The following is an 18,547-nucleotide window of genomic DNA, read 5'->3' on the forward strand; positions in this document are numbered from 1 at the left end:
CCCTTGGGAGCACCTGGACAGAAGGAGGCTGGAGAGGCACTCTGGAGACCTGCAATAAAAGACTAAGGTCACACTTTACTTTGAGCTCACAGTATCCAGTCAGACTCTTTCTTCATATACAACAACTGACGACGAGATGCAGATGATGAACCCAACAATGCAGAGAACAGTGGGCATCCTGGAGAAATTTTCGGAGGGAGATGATTGGGAAACAGTCATGGAGCGACTCGACCAATACTTCGTGGCCAACGAGCTGGAAGGAGAAGCGAACGCTGCCGAACAAAGGGCGATTCTTCTCACCATCTGTGGGGCACCAACATATGGCTTCATGAAAAATCTGCTTGCTCCAGCAAAACCCACAGAGAGATCATATGATGATTTGTGCACACTGGTCCTGGAGCATCTGAACCTGAAGGAAAGCGTTCTGATGGCGAGGTACCGGTTCTACACCTACAAAAGGCCTGAAGGCCAGGAAGTCACGAGTTATGTCGCCGAGCTAAGACACCTTGCAGGACATTGCGAATTTGAAGGACATTTGGAGCACATGCTCAGAGACTTTTTCATACTTGGCATTGGCCATGAAGTGATACTTTGCAAACTTTTGACTGTAGAGACCCCAACCTTGAGTAAGGCCATAACAATAGGCCAGACGTTCATTGCCACCAGAGACAATACGAAGCAAATCTCTCAGCACACGAGTGCTGCTACAAATACTGTGAACAAAGTGATGTTGTTTTCAAATCGCAACGTACAGGGCAGGCCTCACTTGCCTGCTGTTGCACGTCCACAGATGTCTGAGTCCACCATCAAGGGTGATGAATGCAAGGTCATTAACACCATGTTGGTGCTGCGGGGGTGATCATCGTTTCCATTCATGCCGCTTCAAAGGGTTCATTTGCAAGGGCTGTGGAACAATGGGACACCTCCATCGTATGTGCAGGCAAGCTGCAAATCCTGTTAATCCTGCAAACCACCATGTTATAGAGGAGGAAAGATCCACGGCAGATCATGATGAACCAGAGCCTCAGACCGAGGAGGCAGAGGTATATGGGGTGCGCACATTTACCACAAAGTGTTCCCTGATAATGCTGAAGGTTGAATTAAATGGACTCCCAGTGTCAATGGAGCTGGACATGGGCGCGAGCCAGTCCATTATGACCAAAAAGACTTTCGAAAAATTGTGGTGCAGCAAGGCCTCAAAGCCAGTCTTGACTCACATTCGCACGAAACTGAGAACTTACAGGAACTGATTCCCGTAATCGGCAGTGCTACTGTAAAGGTCTCCTACGATGGAGCGGCGCACAAGCTACCACTCTGGATGGCACAGGGCGATGGTCCCATGCTGCTCGGCAGGAACTGGCTGGGAAAGATACATTGGAACTGGGGCGACGTCCGAGCTGACAACACTTGATGTGCCCAGGTCTTAAACAAGTTCCCTTCGCTGTTCGAACAGGGCAGCGAGAAGTTCCAAAGAGCAAAAGTGCAGATCCACCTAATTCCGGGGGCATGACCCATCCATCACAAAGCGAGAACAGTACTGTACACGATGAGAGAAAGGGTAGAGATCGAGCTGGACCGGCTGCAACGAGAGGGCATCATTTCGCTGATCAAATTCAATGAGTGGGCCAGTCCAATTGTCCCAATCCTCAAGGGAGACAGCACAATCAGAATTTATGGTGATTACAAAGTAACTATCAATCATTTCTCCCTGCAGGATCAATACCCACTACCAAAGGCTGACGACCTTTTTGCTACGGCGGGAGGAAAGACGTTCACGAAGCTGGACTTGACCTCGGCCTACATGACGCAGGAGCTGGAGGAATCATCGAAGGGACTCACCTACATCAACATGCACAAAGGTCTCTTCATTTACAACAGATGCCCGTTTGGAATTTGATCAGCCGCAGCGAAATTCTAGAGAAACATGGAAATCTTACTGAAGTCTATCCCGCGCACAGTGGTCTTCCAGGATGACATCTTGGTTACAGGTTGGGACACAGTCGAGCATCTGCAGAACCTGGAGGAGGTTCTTAGTTGACTCAACCGCGTGGGGCTCAGGTTAAAACACTTGAAGAGTGTTTTCTTGGGCCTGAAGTGGAGTTCCTGGGGAGAAGAATTGCGGCAGACGGCATCAGGCCCACTGATTCGAAGATGGAGGCAATCGAGAATGCACCGAGGCCACAGATCGTGACGGAGCTGTGGTCATTTCTAGGACTCCTGAACTACTTTGGTAACTTCTTACCAGGTCTCAGCACACTGTTAGAACCAATGCATGTCTTACTGCGTAAAGGAGATGAATGGGTATCGGGGAGAAAGCCAAGAAAATGCCTTTGTAAAAGCTAGAAAATTGTTATGTTCAAACAAATTGCTTGTGTTGTATGATCCATGAAACCGTTTGGCACTAGCACGTGATGCGTTGTCGTATGACGTCAGGTGTGTATTGCAACAAGCTAATGAACCTGGGAAATTGCAACCGGTTGCTTATGTATCCAGGAGTCTGTATAAGGCTGAGAGGGCCTACAGCATAATTGAAAAATAAGTGTTAGTGTGTGTCTATGGGGTAAAGAAAATGCATTAATATCTGTTTGGGCTCAAATTTGAATTGGAAACCGACCATAAGCCACTTATATCCCTCTTCTCTGAAAGTAAGGGGATAAACACGAATGCATCGGCCTGCATCCAGAGATGGGCGCTCACATTTTCCGCATACAACTATGCCATCCGCCACAGGCCAGGCACAGAAAACTGTACTGATGCTCTCAGTAGGCTGCCATAGCCCAGCACAGGGGTGGAAATGGCGCAGCCCGCAGATTTAGTCATGGTTATGGAAGCATTCGAGAGCAATCACCCATCACAGCCCGACAGATTAGAACCTGGATGAATCAGGACCCCTTACTGTCCCTAGTAAAAAATTGTGTGCTTCACAGGAGCTGGTCCAGTGTCCCAGTGGAAATGCAGGAATAGTTAAAGCCATACCAGCGGCGCAAAGATGAAATGTCCATACAGGCAGGCTGCCTTCTGTGGGGCAATCGGGTAGTGGTCCCCAAGAAGGGCAGAGACCTCCACAGTACCCACCCAGGCATCGTAATGATGAAAGCGATAGCCAGATCCCACGTGTGGTGGCTCGGTATCGATGCGGACTTAGAGTCCTGCGTTCACAAACGTAACACATGTTCCCAGTTAAGTAATGCACCCAGGGAGGCACCATTAAGTTTATGGTCCTGGCCCTCCAAGCCGTGGTCCAGGGTCCATGTCGACTGTGCAGGCCCTTTATTGGGTAAAATGTTCCTTGTGGTTGTAGATGCGTACTCCAAATGGATTGAATGTGTGATAATGTCCGCTGCCACCACTGAAAGCCTACGGGCCATGTTTTCCACGCACGGACTATCTGATGTCCTTGTGAGCGACAACGGACCATGTTTTACCAGTGCCGAGTTCAAAGAGTTCATAACCCGTAATGGGATCAATCATGTTACAACTGCCTCGTTCAAACCAGCATCCAATGGTCAGGCAGAGAAAGCAGTGCAAACTATCAAGCAGAGCATAACTGAAGGCTCACTGCAGACTCGCCTATCCCGCATCCTGCTTATTTACCGCACATGACCCCACTTGCTCACTGGGGTCCCCCTTGCTGAACTGCTCATGAAAAGGGCATTAAAGACAAGACTCTTGTTAGTCCACCCTGATCTACATGAACAGGGAGAGAGCAGGCGGCTTCAACAGAATACATGTCATGATCGCGCAAATGTGTCATGCGAAATTGAGATGAATTATTCTGTATTTGTGTTAAACTATGGACAAGGTCCCAAGTGGCTTCCCGGCACTGTCATGGCCAAAGAGGGGAGTAGGGTGTTTCAGGTCAAACTTTCAAATGGACTCACCTGCAAGAAATACTTGGACCAAATCAAACTAAGATTCACTGACTGTCCAGAACAACCCACAATAGACACTATATTTTTTGACCCCCAACACACACACAAGTGGCAACCGATTCAGCGGTTGACCACGAAGCAGAACCCATCACCTGCAGCAGCCCAGCAGGACTCACCACACCCAGCAGCCCTGCAAGGCCAGCTTCGCAGCAGCCCAGCAAGGGCCCAACAAACGACTAACCAAAACCAACATTTGCACCGAGACGATCAACCAGGGAAAGGAAGGCCCCAGATCGACTCACCTTGTAAATAGTTACACTATTGACTTTGCCGGGGGGTGGGAGGGAGGGGTTTGTTATATAGGTAAATCTGCAAATACAATATTTAACCACCAGAGGGCTCATCCCCTGGAGTCCCAAGGGATCCCACAATCCCTTGGGAGCACAGGTACATAAGGGGGCCTCACAGGCTGGAGAGGCACTCTGGAGACCTGCAATAAAGGACTACGGTCACACACTACTTTGAGCTGACAGTATCTGGTCAGACTCTTTATTCAATATGTAACAAATACGATCTTGGCTGATCCGATCATGGACTCAGGTCTACTTCCCTGCCCCTTATTCTCTTATCAGTTAAGAAACTGTCTATCTCTGTTTTAAATTTATTCAATGTCCCACCTTCCACAGCTCTCTGAGGCAGCGAATTCCACAGATTTATAATCCTCTGAGAAAATAAATTTCAGCTCATCTCAGTTTTAAATGGGCGGCCTCTTATTCTAAGATTATGTCTCCTAGCTCTCATCTCCTCCATCAGTGGAAACATTCTCTCTGCATCCACCTTGTCAAGCCCCCTCATAATCTTATACGTTTTAATAAGATCACCTCTCAATTTTCTGAATTCCAATGAGTAGAGGCCCAACCTACTCAACCTTTCCTCATAAATCAACGTCCTCATCTCCAGAATCAACCTCGTGAACCTTCTCTGAACTGCCTCCAAAGTAAGTATATCCTTTCATAAATATGGAAACCAAAACTGCACGCAGTATTCCAGGTGTGTCCTCACCAATACCATGTACAACTGTGGCAAGACTTCCCTGCTTTTATACTCCATCCCCTTTGCAATAAAGGCCAAGATTCCATTGGCCTTCCTGATCACCTGCTGTACCTGCATACTAATCTTTTGTGTTTCATACAGAAGTACCCCCAGGTTCTGCTGTACTGCGGCACTTTGCAATCTTTCTCCATTTAAATAATAACTTGCTCTTTGATTTTTCTGCCAAAGTACATGACCTCACACTTTCCAACATTATATTCCATCTGCCAAATATTTGCTCACTCACTTAGCCTGTCTATGTCCTTTTGCAGATTTTTTGTGTCCTCCTCACACATTGCTTTTCCTCCCATCTTTGTATCATCAGCAAACTTGGCTACGTTACACTCAGTCCCTTCTTCCAAGTCGTTAATATAGATTGTAAATAGTTGAGGTCCCAGCACTGATCCCTAGGGCACCCCACGAGTTACTGATTGCCAACCTGAGAATGAACCATTTATCTCAACTCTCTGTTTTCTGTTCTTTAGCCAATCCTCTATCCATGCTAATATATTACCCCCAACCCAGTGAACTTTTATTTTGTGCAGTAACCTTTTATGTGGCACCTTGTCAAATGCCTTAGAGCTGAACAATTATTTATTTATTTACCTGTAAGGAAAATACTATTCATCTATTTGTTTGATAGGAACCGATCAAAAAATGTTCTCTGTCTCTGGGGAACTATTGTACAAACCTCTTGCCAAATTCTTTTGTTGGACATGTATATTGTCCACTTTCCACACCACAGCACCCTCCCCCTTGTAACAGTATAACTCTGAGCAACACCACAGGAGATTTGCTCGTATGACAAATAGAATTACAGATAGATATTGTTGTATATAAATAAAGATTCTGACTGGATACTGTGAGCTCAAAGTAAAGTGTCACCTTCGTCTTTTATTGCAGGTCTCCAGAGTGTCTCTCCAGGCTGTGAGGCCTCCAACAGTACCTGTGCTCCCAAGGGATTGTGGGATCCCTTGCGACTCCAGGGGATGAGCCCTTGGTGGCTGTACAATGTATATACAAGCTTACATACATAACAACACTTCTCGATTGCCTCCGTCTTCGAATCGGTGGGCCTGATCCCGTCTGCCGCGATTCTTCTCCCCAGGAACTCCACTTCACGTGCCAGGAAAACGTACTTCGAGCGTTTTAACCTGAGGCCCACACCATTAAGCCGATTAAGAACCTCCTCCAGGTTCTGCAGATGCTCAACTGTGTCCCGGCCTGTAACCAAGACGTCGTCCTAGAAGACCACGGTGCGCGGGACGGACTTCAGCAAGCTTTCGATGTTCCTCTGGAATATCGCCGCAGCTGATCGAATCCCAAACGGGCATCTGTTGTAAATGAAGAGACCTTTGTGCGTGTTGATGCAGGTGAGGCCCTTCGATGATTCCTCCAGCTCATGCGTCATGTGGGCTGAGGTCAAGTTCAGCTTCGTGAACGCTTTCCTCCCGCCAGCATCACAAATAGGTCATCTGCCTTTGGTAGCGGGTATTGAACCTACAATGAAAAACGATTGATAGTTACTTTGTAATCACCACAGATTCTGGTGGTGCCGTCTTCCTTGAGGACTGGAACAATCGGACTGGCCCACTCATTAAATTCGATCGGCAAAATGATGCCCTCTCGTTGCAGCCAGTCCAGCTTGATTTCCACCCTCTCTCACATCATGTACAGTACTGCTCTCGCCTTGCGATGGATGGGTCGCGCCCCCGGAATCAAATGGATCTGCGCTTTTGCTCCTTGGAACTTCCCGCTGCCCAGTTCGAACAGCGAGGGGAACTTGTTTAAGACCTGGGCACATGAAGTGTCGTCGACGGACGAGAGCGCTCGGACGTCGTCCCAGTTCCAGCGTATCTTTCCCAGCCAGCTCCTGCCGAACAGTTTGGGGTCATCGCCTGGTACCATCCAGAGTGGTAATTTGTGCACTGCTCCATCGTAGGAGACCTTTATGGTAGCACTGCAGATTACGGGACTCAGTTCTTTTGCATACATTCTCAGTTTAGTACGAATTGGAGTCAGGACTGGTCTTGAGGCCTTGCTGCACAGTTTATCGAAAGTCTTTTTGCTCATTATCCAGCTCCATTGACACCGGGAGCCCATTTAATTCAGCCTTCAGCATTATCGGGGGACACTTTCTGGTAAATGTGTGCACCCCATATACCTCTGCCTCCTCAGCCTGAGGCTCTGGTTCATCATGATCCACCGTGGATCTGTCCTCCTCTGCAGCATGGTGGTTTGCAGGATTAGCAGGCTTTGCAGCTTGTCTGCACATGTGTTGGAGGTGTCCCATTGTTCCACAGCCCTTGCAAACGTATCCCTTGAAGCGGCATGAATGGAAGTGATGATCACCTCTGCAGCGCTAACAAGGTGTTAATGGCCTTGCATTCACCACCCTTGAGGGTGGACTCTGAGACATCTGCGGACATGCAGCTGCAGGCATGTGAGCCCTGCCCTGTACGTTACGATTTGAAAACAACATTACTTTGTTCACAGTGCTTGCAACAGCACTCTTGTGCTGAGAGATTTGTTTGGTATTGTCACTGTTGTCATTGGTGGCGATGAACGCCTGGGCTATCGCCTTGGCTTTACTCAAGGTTGGTGTCTCTACAGTCAAAAGTTTGCGAAGTATTACTTCATGGCCAATGCCAAGTAAAAGAAGTCCCTGAGCATGTGCTCCAAGTGTCCTTCAAATTCGCAATGTCCTGCAAGGCCCCTTAGCTCAGCAACGTAGCTTGCCACTTCCTGGCCTTCAGACCTCTTGTACATGTAGAACCGGTACCTCGCCATCTGAATGCTTTCTTTCAGTTTTAGATACGCCCGGACCAGTGTGCACAAATCATTGTATGACTTCTCTGTGGGTTTCGCTGGAGCAAGCAGATTTTTCATGAGGCCATAAGTTGGCGCCCCCGCAAACGGTGAGGAGAATCGCCCTTCGTTTGGCAGCGTTCGCTTCTCCTTCCAGCTCGGTGGTCACGAAGTATTGGTCGAGTCGCTCCACAAAGGTTTCCCAGTCATCTCCCTCTGAAAATTTCTCCAGGATGCCCACGGTTCTCTGCATTGTTGCATTGGGGTTCAACCTCTGTATCTCGTCGCCAGTTGTTACATATTGAATAAAGAGTCTGACCAGATATTGTAAGATCAAAGTAGTGTGTGACTGTAGTCCTTTATTGCAAGTCTCCAGAGTGTCTCTCCAGCCTGTGAGGCCTCCTTTGTACCTGTGCTCCCAAAGGATTGTGGGATCCCTTGGGACTCCAGGGGATGAGCCCTCTGGTGGTTAAATATTGTATTTGCAGATTTACCAAAATAACAACCCCCCCCCCCCCTCCATGGCAGGAGAGTTCGGACACATGTTATGCTCCTCCTGTACTATGTGGGAGGTCAGGAACGCTTCCGGTGTCCTTGATGACTACGTGTGCGGGAAGCGCATACGCCTGCAGCTCTAGACGGACTGCATTGCGGCACTGGAGCTGCGGGTGGATTCACTCTGGAGCATCCACGATGCTGAGAATGACGTGAATAGTACGTTTAGTGAGTTGGTCTTACCGCAAAGTAAAGGGTACACAGCCAGATCGGGAATCGGTGACCAACAGGAAGAACAGTGCAAGGAAGGTAGTGCAGGGGTCCCCTGCGGTCATCCCCCTGCAGAACAGATACACCGCTTTGGGTACTGTTGGGGGGGATGATTCATCAGGGGAGGGCAGCAGCAGCCAAGTTCATGGCACCATGGGTGGCTCTGCTGCACAGGAGGGCAGGAAAAAGAGTGAGAGAGCTATAGTGATAGGGGATTCAATTTTAAGGGGAATAGGTAGATGTTTCTGTGGCCGCAACCGAGACTCCAGGATGGTATGTTGCCTCCCTAGTGCAAGGATCAAGGATGTCTTGGAGCGGGTGCAGGGCATTCTGAAAAGGGAGGGTGAACAGCTAGTTGTCGTGGTGCATATAGGTACCAACGATATAGGTAAAAAAAGGGATGAGATCCTACAAGACGAATTAGGCAGCTAGGAGCTAAATTAAAAAGTAGGACCTCAAAAGTAGTAATCTCAGGATTGCTACCAGTGCCACGTGCTAGTCAGAGGAGGAATCGCAGGATAGCTAGGATGAATACGTGGCTTGAGGAGTGGTGCTGAAGGGAGGGATTCAAATTCCTGGGACATTGAAACCGATTCTGGGGGAGGTGGGACCAGTACAAACCGGACGGTCTGCACCTGGGCAGGACCGGAACCAATATCCTAGGGGGAGTGTTTGCTAGTGCTGTTGGGGAGGAGTTAAACTAATATGGCAGGGGGATGGGAACCTATGCAGGGAGGCAGAGGGAAGTAGAATGGGGGCAGAAGCAAAAGATAGAAAGAAGAAAAGTAAAAGTGGAGGGCAGAGAAACCTAAGGCAAGAAGCAAAAAGAGTCACATTACAGCAAAATTCCAAAGGGGCAAAGTATATTAGAAAGACAAGCCTGAAGGCTCTGTGCCTCAATGCGAGGAGTATTCGGAATAAGGTGGATGAATTAACTGTGCAGATAGCAGTTAACGGGTATGATGTAATTAGCATCACGGAGACATTGCTCCAGGGTGACCAAGGATGGGAACTCAACATCCAGGGGTATTCAACATTCAGGAAGGATAGACAGAAAGGAAAAGGAGGCAGGGTGGCATTGCTGGTTAAAGAGGAAATTAATGCAATAGTAAGAAAGGACATTAACTTGGATGATGTGGAATCGGTATGGGTGGAGCTACGGAATACCAAGGGGCAGAAAACACTAGTGGGAGTTGTGTACAGACCACCAAACAGTAGAAGTAAGGTTGGGGACAACATCAAACAAGAAATTAGCGATGCATGCAATAAAGCAGTTATCATGGGTGACTTTAATCTACATATTGATTGGGCTAACCAAACAAGTAGCAATGCGGTGGAGGAGGATTTCCTGGAGTGTATTAGGGATGGTTTTTTAGACCAATATGTCAAGGAACCAACTAGAGAGCTGGCCATCCTAGACTAGGTTTTGTGTAATGAGAAAGGACTAATTAGCAATCTTGTTGTGGGAGACCCCTTGGGGAAGAGTGACCATAATATGGTAGAATTCTTTATTAGGATGGAGCGTGACACAGTTAATTCAGAAACTAGGGTCTTGAATTTAACTTCGATGGTTTGAGGCGTGAATTGGCAAGAATAAACTGGCAAATGATACTTAAAGGGTTGACGGTGGATAGGCAATGGCAAACTTTTAAAGATCACATGGATGAACTTCAGCAATTGTACATTCCTGTCTGGAGTAAAAATAAAACCTGGAAGGTGGCTCAACCGTGGCTAACAAGGGAAATTAAGGATAGTGTTAAATCCAAGGAAGAGGCATATAATTTGTCCAGAAAAGCAGCAAACCTGAGGACGGGTAGAAATTTAGAATTCAGCAGAGGAGGACAAAGGTTTTAATCAAGAGGGGGAAAATAGAGTACGAGAAGAAGCTTGCTGGGAACATAAAAACTGACTGCAAAAGCTTCTATAGATATGTGAAGAGAAAAAGAATAGTGAAGACAAACGTAGGTCCCTTGCAGTTGGATTCAGGTGAATTTATAATGGGAAACAAAGAAATGGCAGACCAATTGAACAAATACTTTGCTTCTGTCTTCACGAAGGAAGACACAAATAACCTTCTGGAAGTATTAGGGGACCGAGGGTCGAGTGAGAAGGAGGAACTGAAGGATATCCTTATTAGGTGGGAAATTTTGTTCGAGAAATTGATGGGATTGAAGGCTGATAAATCCCTGGGGCCTGATAGTCTGCATCCCAGAGTACTTAAGGAAGTGGCCCTAGAAATAGTGGATGCATTGGTGATCATTTTCCAACAGTCTGTCGACTCTGGATCGGTTCCTATGGACTGGAGGGTAGCTAATGTAACACCACTTTATAAAAAGGGAGGGAGAGAGAAAATGGGTAATTAAAGACCGGTTAGCCTGACATCCGTGGTGGGGAAAATGTTGGAATCAGTTATTAAGGATGAAATAGTAGCGCATTTGTAAAGCAGTGACAGGATCGGTCCAGGTCAGCATGGATTTATGAAGGGGAAATCATGCTTGACAAATCTTCTGGAATTTTTGAGTATGTAACTAGTAGAGTGGACAAGGGAGAACCAGTGGATGTGGTGTATTTGAACTTTCAAAAGGCTTTTGACAAGATCCCACACAAGAGACTGGTGTGCAAAATAAAAGCACATGGTATTGGGGGTAATATACTGACGTGGATAGAGAACTGGTTGGCAGACAGGAAGCAGAGAGTTGGGATAAACAGGTCCTTTTCAGAATGGCAGGCAGTGACTAGTAGAGTGCTGCAGGGCTCAATGCTGGGACCCCAACTCTTTATAATATACATCAATGATTTAGATGAAGAAATTAAGTGTAATATCTCCAAGTTTGCAGATGACACTAAACTGGGTGGCGGTGTGAGCTGTGAGGGTGACACTAAGAGGCTGCAGGGTGACTTGGGCAGGTTAGGTGAGTGGGCAAATGCATGGCAGATGCAGTATAATGTGGATAAATGTGAGGTTATCCACTTTGGGGGCAAAAACGCGAAGACAGAATATTATCTGAATGGCGGCAGTTTAGGAAAAGGGGAGGTGCATCGGTGTCATAGTTCATCAGTAATTGAAAATTGGCATACAGGTACAGCAGGCGGTAAAGAAAGCAAATGGTATGTTGACCTTCATAGCTAGGGGATTTGAGTATTGGAGCAGGGAGGTCTTACTGCAGTTGTACAGGGCCTGGAATATTGTGTTCAGTTTTGGTCTCCTAATCTGAGGAAGGAAATTCTTGCTATTGAGAGAGTGCAGCGAAGGTTCACCAGACTGATTCCCGGGATGGCTGGCCTGACATATGAGGAGAGACTGGATCAACTGGGCCTTTATTGGAGTTTAGAAAGAGGAGAGGGGATCTCATGGAAACATACAAGATTCTGATGGGGCGGGACAGGATAGATGCGGGTAGAATGTTGCCGATGTTGGGGAAATCCAGAACCAGGGGACACAGTCTTAGGAGAAGGGGTAGGCCATTTAGGACTGAGATGAGGAGAAACTTCTTCACTCAGAGAGTTGTTAACCTGTGGAATTCTCTGCTGCAGAAAGTTGTTGATACCAGTTCATTGGATATATTCAAAGGGGAGTTAGATATGGCCCTTATGGCTAAGGGGATCAAGGGGTATGGAGAGAAGGCAGGAAAGGGGTACTGAGGGAATGATCAGCCATGACCTTATTGAATGGTGGTGCAGGCTCGAAGGGCCGTATGGTCTATTCCTGCACCTATTTTTATGTTTCTATGTTTCTATGTACTTAGGTTCATGATAACCTAAGTCAATAGGTAGACATAGGGACACATGACTACTGATTACTTTAGGCCGTCATGAACCAAAGTATAAACCTAATGAAGAAACTGCACAGAGAAATGTGACCTTGGCAGTGTTACTCACATCCCAAGAACATATAAGAAACAGACATGCGACTAATACTGCTGTGTGTGACAAGCATCAAGTCGACATGCAAAAAAGTTCTAGATATTTCATTCTTTTGTTCTGTCAAATATTAAGCTGCATCAGGAAGTTACCCAAATTCAGTCCTGTTATAGGAGAAGCAGGCCGAGGAATGCAATGTATGAATGAGGACACTTAGGATGCATGGTCTACGTACAATTACCAAATGCTTATGTAAACATTTATGCTCAATCTTTATAGGGGCTTCATACAGGAATCTATATCTTACAGTTCTTGCATTATGCCCCAAGAGTTGCAGTTGTCTGACGTTCTTACTGCTCTAAGTAGTCTCAATATCTCCTTGCAGGACAACTTTGCATATGATCAGCAGGAATGGTCTGGCACAGGTGGAGGCCCCAAATATTTTATGCTTTGACTGCTAGCAAGGAGGTAACTGTCATGTATCTCACACTACTGTACATAACTGTATCTTACCATGCTGGACATGACTGTAACCAGAGATGACCTGTAACCACAAGCTTACCTTACCACCAGGGGTGCACTTGCAGGAGACACTGGATACCTGTCCCAGACAGGTATATAAGGACAGGTCTCAGGCAAGTGAGGCATTCGAGAGCTGTGTAATAAAGGTGCAGGTTCTGAGTGATCTTGACTTCGCTATGTGCCTCGTGTGAATCTGTACTAAGAGGACAGGACTTTGCAGTGGCGATGAGTTACGGGATTACAGAATCCACAGAATGGCGAACAATGGCTCAGATGAAAAATACAATGCTGGAGATAATTGGGAGGACTTTATAGAAAGGCCCCAGCAAAGCTTCGTAACCAAAGACTGGTTAGGCGATGATGCGGCAGACAAGAGAAGAGCCCATCTATTGACCAGCTGTGGCTCGAAAACATACGCTTGAATGAAGGATCTGTTGGCACCCGAGAAACCAGCAAGCAAGTCGTTTGAAGAGTTGAGCACACTGGTAAGAGACCACCTGAAGCCAGCGAGCAGCCTACACATGGCCAGACACAGGTTCTACAACTACAGATGCTGTGTGGGCCATACTTCATGGTGGAACTTCGGAGGTTGACTAGCTTATGTGAGTTCTCCGATGAACTAAGGAGAGAAGTACTGAGAGACTTTTTTATTGAAGGAATAGGCCACGCAGGCATATTCTAAAAGCTCCTAGAAACCAAGAACTTGCCCCTAGAGGCAGCAGCACTGGTTTCACAGACATTCTTGGCAGGAGAGGAAGAAACGAGGTTGATCTACACTGCGGGTATGACAACTAACGAAACATCGGAACAAGGGGTTCACAGCGTGAAACAAGCTGCTACCCCCACACACAGACAAAAGCAGGAGAGCAGGCCTTCAACAGCAGGCAGTGGCACCAGAAGCCATCAAGGGTCACATGAACGGCCGTTCACACCTCATCAAGCCACAATGCGAGCAATCAACTACAAACTGAGAGAAGCTCAAGAGAGATCAGCCAGACACGGCTCATTCTTTGAAAACAATGGAAGCGGTCTGTGCTGGAGATGTGGGGGAAGGCACTCATCAAGGGGGTGTCGATTTCAGCATGCTGTTTGCAGAAACTGCGACTATACAGGGCATCTGGCCCACGTGTGCAGAAAAACGGCAGCTCGGCTGGTATATGAATCGGAAGGGTCGGAAAGCGGACCAAAAGACGGTGTGGACAGTGCCCAGGACACCGAGGTACAGCGGGTCAACACGATCAATGGCCACTGCTCCTACAACAAGACACCTCCAATAATGATGAGGGTCCTACTCAACGGGATACCCGTCAACATGGAACTGGATACGGGAGCGAGTCAATCTCTCATGAGCGCTCAACAATTTGAACAGCTGTGGCCGCACAAAAGCGACAGACCAAAACTCACAAGGGTCGACACCAAACTAAAGACCAATACCAAAGAAATCGTCCCAGTCCTTGGCAGCGCCATGCTCTCAGTCACACACAAAGGGACAGTGAACCGACTTCCCCTGTGGATTGTCCCCGGAGACCCCCCAGCACTGCTGGGGAGAAGCTGGCTGGCAAAACTAAATTGGAAATGGGATGATGTTCACGCCATGTCGTCAGAGGAACGGACCTCCTGCTCAACAGTTCTACGTCGATTTGAACATCTCTTTCAGCCAGGTGTGGGCACCTTCAAAGGGGCTAAAGTAAAAATCTACATTATACAGGATGCTAGACCGGTCCATCACAAGGCTAGAGCTGTGCCCGATGTGATGAGGGAAAAGATTGAATATGAACTGCACAGGCTTCTGCAGAAAGGCATTATCTCACCCGTGGAATTTAGCGACTGGGCAAGTCCCATCGTCCAGTCATGAAGCCTGATGGATCCGTACGAATCTGTGGGGACTACAAATCTACCATAAACAAAGTCTCCCTACAGGACCAGAGCGGAGGACTTATTTGCCACATTGGCTGGAGGAAAACTTTTCTCAAAACTAGATCTCACATCTGCATATATGACGCAAGAATTGACCGAGCAGTCCAAGCTACTCACCACCATCAACACACATCGAGGCCTTTTCATGTACAATCGATGCCCATTCGGCATCAGGTCGGCAGCTGCCATATTCCAGCGCAACATGGAGAGTCTGCTCAAGTCCATCCCGGCGACGGTTGTATTTCAAGATGACATACTTATCACGGGCAGGGACACCGACTCCCATCTCCGTAATTTGGAGGAAGTACTAAAGCGGTTGGATCGGGTAGGCCGAAGAGTTAAGAAATCCAAGTGCCTGTTTCTTGCACCCGAGGTTGAATTTTTGGGCAGAAGGATTGCCGCTGATAGAATCCGCCCAACAGAGTCCAAAACAGAAGCAATTCGCCTGGCACCCAGGCCCCGGAATGTCTCAGAACTGTGCGCCTTTCTTGGGCTACTCAATTACTTTGGGAACTTTATGCAGAACTTGAGCACTCTGCTGGAGCCTCTCCACGTGCTACTCAGAAAGGGGTGCGATTGGTTTTGGGGGGACGCCCAGGAACGCGCCTTCAATAAGGCACGCAACCTTCTGTGTTCCAACAGTGTTTTGGCTTTCTTTGATCCAGGTAAAAAGCTAGTTCTTACATGTGATGTGTCAGTGTAGGGGGTCGGTTGCGTTTTACAACATGTCAATAGTACGCGTAAATTACAACCCATAGCTTATGCCTCCAGGTCACTTTCGCGGGCGGAGCGCGGGTACAGAATGGTGGAGAAGGAGGCGCTCGCGTGCATGTACGGTGTCAAAAAGATGCACCAATACCTTTTCGGGGCCAAGTTCATGTTAGAAACTGACCACAAGGCCCTCACGTCCCTACTATCTGAAAGCAAAGCAATAAACGCCAATGCCTCGGCGCACATTCAACGGTGGGCACTCATGCTGGCATCTTACGATTACACCATAAGGCACAGACCAGGCACAGACAACTGTGCCGACGCGCTTAGCAGGCTACCCCTGGCGACCACGGAAGGGTCTGACGAACAAGATTGTGAGATAGTCATGGCAATCAATGCCTTTGAGTCCACAGGTTCGCCCATGACAGCTCGCCAAATCAGAGCCTGGACGACCAGCGACCCCACGTTATCTCTAGTAAAAAGATGTGTCCTAACTGGTGACTGGGCAGAGGCTCGCGATGCCTGCCCCGAGGAGATCAAACCTTTCCATAGGCGCATGTATGAGCTGTCACTTCAAGCAGACTGTCTGATGTGGGGCAGCCGAGTAGTTATGCCTCTGTAAGGCAGAGAGGCATTTGTCCGGGAGTTCCACCGCGAGCACCCGGGGATCGTTCTCATGAAGGCCATAGCCAGATCCCACGTCTGGTGGCCTGGCATTGACACGGACTTGGAGCTCTGCGTCCGACGGTGCACCATTTGTGCCCAACTCAGTAATGCCCCCAGGGAGGCCCCCCTGAGCCCCTGGCCCTGGCCCACCAAACCGTGGTCGCGGGTGCACATAGACTATGCGGGCCCATTCATGGGCAAAATGTTCCTCGTAGTTGTAGATGCATTTTCTAAGTGGATTGAATGCACCATTTTAAACTCGAGCACCACCTCCACCACTGTGGAGAGCCTTGGAACCATGTTCGCAACGCACAGCATTCCTGACATATTGGTCAGTGATAATGGTCCGTGCTTCACCAGCGCAGAATTCCATGTTAAGACGGCACCGTTGAAGCCGGCCTCCAATGGCCAGGCGGAGCGAGCAGTGCAGATCATTAAACAAGGCATGCTCAAAATCCAAGGTCCCATGCTGCAGGGCCGCCTGTCGCGACTGCTGCCAGCATACAGATCTCGTCCGCTTTCATTGACTGGAGTTCCCCCCGCGCAACTATTAATGAAATGGACCTTAAAGACAAGGCTCTCATTAATCCTCCCAGACATGCATGAAATCGTTGAGGCAAAGCGCCGTAAGCTAACCGAGTACCATGACCGAAATTCGAGGGGGAGGTGGAATGAGATAGGGGACAAAGTGTTTGTGCTAAACTATGGCAGGGGTCCCAAATGGCTTGCAGGGACAGTAACAGGCAAGGAAGGAAACAGGCTACTGGTGGTACAAATGAACAATGGCCAAACCTGCCAGAGGCATGTAGACCAAGTCAAAAGTTGATTTACCAACAACACTGCTGAACCAGAGGTAGACTACAATTTGGAACTCACGCCACACCTGGTGGACAGACAGAGGGAACAACCTGAGGAAAGGGCAATCCCAACAGACAGCCCAGGCGAGACACCAACAATCACACTGTACGAAACAGACAGCCCAGGCGAGATACCTGCAATCATCCCGAAAGAACAACGGGCACCAAGACAAACAACTCAACCACAACTAAGACGCTCCACGAGAGAGCGTAGACCACCTGAGAGACTGAACCTATAAAGAAAATAAGACCTTGGGGGAGGGTGATGTCATGTATCTCACACTACTGTACATAACTGTATCTTACCATGCTATACATGACTGTAACCAGAGATGACCTGTAACCACAACCTTACCTTACCACCAGGGGTGCACTTGCAGGAGACACTGGATACCTGTTCCAGACAGGTATATCAGGACAGGTCTCAGGCAAGTGAGGCATTCGAGAGCTGTGTAATAAAGGTGCAAGTCCTGAGTGACCTTGACTTCACTATGTGCCTCGTGTGAATCTGTACTGAGGGGACAGGACTTTACAGTAACCATGAAAAACATCGATTGGGAAAGCATCAAGGGAGTGAAAGATGGTAAAGCAGAGACATACTCTGAAATCATGGCTGGTACCATAGTATCATTTAATGTAGTCCTGCTGAATGACTGCCACAAAGGCACACATCCAACTTCAGTTATATCACAGAGAACATCATTCAATGGAATCAATAAAGATGTTTACGTGGGGCAGCATTTTGACTTTTGTTTTTTTCTGTTTTCTAAGAAAAAGAAGAACAGACTCCTACTGCACAGTGGACCCAAAAAAACCTGCACCTCGCCAAACCCTGGGTCACCATCACTTCTTCCAAGCACCACTACATTTAACACACACCAGAGGATGCAGATAGCCAGGTTGAAAAAGTCGCACAGGGCGAATAATGTTGCACGGGTAAGGAGGTTTCTGATGGTCAGGTACCTGCTGTCCAGAAACGCAGCACAGCTTCTGCCTGTGCTGCAGCATCGAGATATTCTGACCTTATAGGGCCTGCTTACAAACAGAGATTGTTGTCTGAGAAGGATTGTCTATGTGAGTCACTTGTATCAATGCCGAATACAGCGCATGGTTTGGAGACGGTCAAGAGCCGGGTCTGCACATTCATCGATGAACAATTGTTTGCACTGCAGCCTGCCATGGAATGCATGGTCGCTCCTGTGTTATACATAGCAGAACCCTCAGTGGTTCAGATGATTAGCGCAGGAGAATGTGTGTATTAATTCTCATTAATACACACATAGAGCTCTTGGTTTACAACAGTAAACAATGCTTCCTGGCCATGTTTCGTACTCCCTTTTGGATCCCGCAGAGTCCTTCTGCCCACCTTGTTTCACCTTTCCCTGCACCACCATAATGGCAGCTTTCAAATGTCTAAAACTGCTGTTGCAGCAACTAGGGAGGATTCGCCTACAACATAAATGTTGGTTTTTCTGC

This window comes from Pristiophorus japonicus, chromosome 7, assembly GCF_044704955.1.
Source record: "Pristiophorus japonicus isolate sPriJap1 chromosome 7, sPriJap1.hap1, whole genome shotgun sequence".
Classification (NCBI taxonomy): domain Eukaryota; kingdom Metazoa; phylum Chordata; class Chondrichthyes; family Pristiophoridae; genus Pristiophorus; species Pristiophorus japonicus.